This window comes from Epinephelus fuscoguttatus, linkage group LG4 (assembly GCF_011397635.1).
Source record: "Epinephelus fuscoguttatus linkage group LG4, E.fuscoguttatus.final_Chr_v1".
Classification (NCBI taxonomy): domain Eukaryota; kingdom Metazoa; phylum Chordata; class Actinopteri; order Perciformes; family Serranidae; genus Epinephelus; species Epinephelus fuscoguttatus.
In genome coordinates, this window is record NC_064755.1 from 748,608 (window position 1) to 754,031 (window position 5,424).

General features: G+C 42.1%; 1 long non-coding RNA gene across 1 annotated transcript; it reads left to right on the forward strand.

Annotated features, from left to right (window-relative positions):
* Nucleotides 1–2,493: 2,493 nt before the first annotated feature.
* Nucleotides 2,494–5,092, forward strand: LOC125887589 (uncharacterized). Its single transcript, XR_007449184.1, has 3 exons — nt 2,494–2,603; nt 4,838–4,880; nt 4,973–5,092. It is a non-coding gene; the product is annotated as an uncharacterized LOC125887589 (long non-coding RNA).
* The last annotated feature ends 332 nt before the right edge of the window (nt 5,093–5,424 follow it).

The following is a 5,424-nucleotide window of genomic DNA, read 5'->3' on the forward strand; positions in this document are numbered from 1 at the left end:
TCATGTAAATGTACTGAATCACAAAGGCAGGGAGTGAAACTGACAGCAATGAAAGGAGAGGTGAGTAACAAAATAAAACAGGAAACATACTACAAAGAAACTCTAGAACCTGTCTGTTCCATTGTCAAAGGAGTTCACACAATGCTAATTATGACTTTAGCTGCCAGAGAAAGCTCTCTGTAATTCACACTATACTGAAGTTGTGTGGTGTGTTGTGTCTGTGGCAACCTTTCTGTGCTGACATACTGGAGGCAGTTCATTTTATACCAACCAACCAGAGGTAACGGAAGCAGGAAGGTGGCAGAGATCATAGCAACAGAGCATTAGCTAAGTATATGATGGAAGCTATGGATCATGAAATCCTAAAAAGTGTCCAAGAAAAAAGAAGAAAAAAAAAAAGACTTGAGGAGGGTGTGTCTGGGGGTGGTGGAGATGTGGTGAGTTCACCTGCACTAAGGCTGCACCTAATTATTTTTTTTTTTTACGGATTAATCTAACCATGACTTTTTTGATTTTGATTATTCTAAAGACTATTTTTTAATTACTAATTTTTTAACAACTTCAAATGGATCCCATTCAGATAAATCAGGTAGTACAATTTCCGGTAACACTTTATATTAAAGGGCCAGTGTGTAAAATGGGTTGAAAACAGTGACATCAGTGGTCAAATTCAAGATTGCAGGGCTCACTCACTCACCCCTCCTGTTGGGTAAATGACGGTGGCCTCGTAGGGACAAAAAGCCTTGCGCACGAGTTTTTCAGGAGTAGGTCTATCTAGTGATGAGGTGAATGTTTATTTAGAAATCTAAGCCATGTTACGATATTGTAATGAATCACTCACGAGCAGGAGACCAGAGGAGCGTTCGGGAAAAAGACAGACACACTTCATAACTTTACACACATACTCGTTGACCATACTGAGTGGGGACCCCTCTCCCCTCTCTGCTCAACCAATCTCCAGCCCACACACTGACTGACAGCGTAGCCAGCAAACGGAGCTCAGCTGTATATTTAACTTAGCGATATCTCCGGACTATAGTAGCTGCAATGGACGACTTTGAACGCGATTCTGAAGAGTTTCTTGTAGCGGACACAGACCCAGAGCCATACCTGTTTGAGCCGGAACATACAGATGAGGAACTCCATGTGTTTGATGCTGAGTGGGCGAGAAGAGAGGCTGAATGCACAGAATGGGATTCGGTGCTACTGCTACCATCGTTGGGGAGATATATCATCAGGAGGAAAAGCACCGCAGAGAGTGCATCACAAGGAGTGAAGTTGCGTCTTCTTTTCCTCGCAGATGATGGTTCGGGTTCATTCTCTCCTGTTGCATGGTAAGTGTGGTCCATTCGCAAACTTTATAACTAAAAAAACTTTTCACTACTCTCTATCGACGAACTACTAACACACTCTGTTTCCTCCTCTTTCTTCCTTCCTCCCGCTGTCTTCGTTGGTTTATTTATACACGTGAAACACGTTCTCTGGCTGGCTGGATTGTCTGCTCGGTCCACCATACATACATGGCGGCGCAAGATGGCGACCTCTCTAAAGCAAGGCCCTTGCTATATATATATATATAAAAGCATAATTATAAGGCTACGAAAACCAAACAAATTTTATTTTATAGCGATCATACACTTTTATAAACATATTAATGGGTAGAATATTCAGATTCAGATTCAGATTGACAATAAACCATGCCAAATATTACACACTGGCCCTTTAAGATAATGTAGTAAGCATAATGCTTAATAAGCACCAATTAACAGTTAATGAGCACTTACAGGACGGAATAAGATGTTTATTACCATTAATAAGACTATATAAGTGTTAATTATAGCATAATTAACACAGTTATTATTGCATATAGGAGCATTAGAAGCACTTAATAGAAACTTGATAACAGTTTATAAAGCTATCCTAAATATTAATTAATAAGATGTCTATTTACATTAATTATGATTTATAAGGGTTAATTATAGAATAATAACCACATTTATTACTGGTTTATAAGACACTATAAGACACTATCAGATTAAATTAATAAGGTGTTATTAATAGTTAATAATGATCCTTTGCAGCTACAGTGGGAACAGTGTCGTATAAAGGTTAATAAATAATTAATATGCTCTCAGGGCTCGAAACTAACGGTGTCCCAACATCCAGGAGACTATAAAAATTGCTACTGGGACACAGAGATGATGTGTCTGGGACAATTCCAGGACAGCAAAAAAAAAAAGTCAAAGCAATATCGAAATGGGTGTTATTTACAACGTCATTACGTATGGATATCTGAACGTCGCTTTTGTCACTTGAATAATTTCAATAAAAACTTATGAACAGCAAAAATACAGTGGCTTTTGCTGCACCTGATCTGGCTCCACACGCGCGAACATGCACACACACGGAGCTCAACTCACTACATGGCAGTCACACTGGGTGCCACTCGCCACCTATGCTCCACATCAGAGCACAGAACCTAGCAATGCTGAGATGGTTGAAAAACTGATGCAGGCTCCTCCAGCGCCGCTCCAGTTGGAGTAGGATGCGACACTTGGCTTTGGGACTCTGAAGACGATGTTTCATCTGTTTCTGCCCCTGTGGTAAGTTAGTTTGTTTAAGTAGGCTAACGGCTAGCTTGTTGATTTTTAGCTAGTTCTAGTTCTTTGCGACAGCTAACACTAGCAACTCAGCTAGTCATGTACATGATGGCCTTACAAAATTCTAAAATGTGACTGTGTGTTCTAAATTTTGATGTTTATGATAATGACGGTAACGTTACAGTTAATCAGAAGAGGTGTACTCGGTTCATTCAGTCAGTAATAATTAGGCTAGCAACTTTAGCTACAGAGATGAAGGTCGTGCTTCAACTAGCAGCCAGTCATGTTTCTAAATTTCCTACAGGTAAGCTGAGCATAATGAACACCCAGATAACAGTAGTATGTTTTAGCAGAACCTTAGTGTGTAACTGTGACACTCAGAGACACTGACTTTGACCGTGATTAAGAGAGTCTGTGTGTGTGTGTGTGTGTGTGTGTGTGTGTGTGTGCGTGGAGGGTGCCACTAGACATAGCTTCGGTAGCTAAGCAGGGTTGCCAACGCTTACACATCTGCCGTGTGACACACGCATTCACCTTCCATCTCACCGTCTCACTCTGCCCAACCAATTCTCATGCCAGCGACGAAAGCTGGAAAAAAGGCTGGCAGCTGAGTATTTTAAATTAATCTCAAACAGCCGGCGTGCCGGGTGGGCGGAGTTGAAGTTTGCAGCCAGACTTCAGAGAGGGGAGGGGAGAGGAGAGAGCCACACTCCGCCTGACCGGTGTACCGCTTGAGTGAAATGGAGTACACCCAAGTGTTTCTGTGGAAAACTACTCTCTGATTGGTGCACAATCCATATTTGCGCTTTGATTGCACAGCTCTAGTCTCACAGTCAGCCGACTACGGCAGGGTTGCCAACTCTCATGCATTTGGCGTGACTGTCACTCTGTCACGCCCGTTTAGCCCATTGTGTGGCTTGACTGGACCGCATACTGGATGCCCACTGGATCTGTTGCGTGCGCGATTCGGCCGCAGTGCGGACTCGCTCAGTCCCGTTCCGGGCATCAATGTCCACTGTAACTGTAGCGGGGTGCACGCGAGCGGCTGGAATTGTTGGATCGCGAGATTTTTTGGCCATGGTGGCCCACTATGATTGATGAAATGCCATACGTACACACTATGCTGTTACCAAAATTCTCAGATCTCAGTAGTACCCTACGTGCCCTGGAAGAGAGTACCAAGGCTAGAAAATCAATGTGCTCATTCACTTCTCATATACATCCTGGTGGTAGTAGATGGCCCCGGAGTACACAATGCGTATGGTGACAGCACTTGCCAGAGAAACTCTACAAGATTTATCATTTCAGTTTTTAATAAAAATGTGTGCAAGTACAAATAAGATAGATAAATGTTGGCATTTTTTTTTGTCCCAGTCCAGCCCTGTACACAGGTCATTCAAAGTCCTTGAATTTATCTATTTCTGTATGAAATTGCATGAAAATAGGATTTCGCCATGGGAGAACCCCCCGAACCTCCCTTGAAATCTTTGTGTTTGTCACAACAGGACATATTACTGGATTTTTTAAGCAGATGACTATACTACCATATGTTGATGAAATCGATCTTGGTCTACGCCATAAAACAATACGTCTATGGAAGTATGTGGTGCTTAGGCCTATAGATATGAATAAGTAAACATACACTCATTAACTCTATTTGCCACATGTGCATATTAACTCTTTTAAGGTAAAAAAAAAAACAAACGTGTCGCCGTGTCCATGTATGTTCATGACCACGCACGCACAAGCAGATATTACGTCACAAGCTAAAATCTCACTCCGGCCCTCTGACCAAAGTTGGCAACCCTGGCTAAGTGCGTCGCTAATGACGTTCTGTGTGAGTTAAAATGAGTGAACTGTGTGTGAAAGATGCATATGGTTGAGATACAACAGTGACAATAAATTGTGTGAAGCGGGGTGAGCAGAGTGAATGTGTTAGGAGCATCGATGAGCTGTGTGTTATGTTGAGCAGGCTAATGGATATAGGCTGTGTCATGTTCATGCTAACTCCTGCTGATTTGCTAACACCATAGCCTGACCTCACTCCTCTCTGCCAGTAAGGTTAAAGGAGCATTTCATACATTTTGGCAATTGAAGTTTGGTATCAGGCCCAGTGTGTGAGTGTTTTATTATTGTGAAACCATTGTGAGAGTAATTCAGTACTAGGCTGTGGATTAAAAACAAGGGAAGTTAGATTAAATGTGTTTATGGGTTTAATTCTGAGCCTTCTCTTTCAGAGGGATGGGCTGACATTGCAGATGGTGTCTTGTAGCCATGCAGGTAAACAAAATAAACTCCCTAGAGAGGAATTAATATGCTACGGTGTATGTTTAGCAATCGTGACAGTGAAAGTTTTTTCTTCTGTATTTCAGACAGTCCCAGGTCAGCATCTGAAGCAGTTCCTGGATGGAGTGGGACCTTTTCCCGGAAACACCTTCTCTGGTGTAAAACTCAACAGGAAACAAGTAGATGATGACTTCCACAAAGTGAAAGATAAACTAATCAATGGCTTCTGTGACAACCTCACCATGCGGTTTGGCAACCTTGATGAGGGTGTCTTGAAGGCTGCTGCCACCATGTTTGACCTAAGCAACTGGCCTGAAGGCATCACTGACCTGGCCGCCTTTGGCCTGGCTGATTTTGAGACTTTTGTCACTCTCTTTCAGAAAACTGATGGGTTACAGGGAGCTTTGTGGAACACTGTATTCCCAAACACTCAATCTAAGTAACAAAACTTCTGAAAAAGCCAAATGAACTCAGATTTGTCATTTTTTTAGAACTCAACTATTAGGCTTTCCAATCATTTTTTCCTATTTTTGACAAT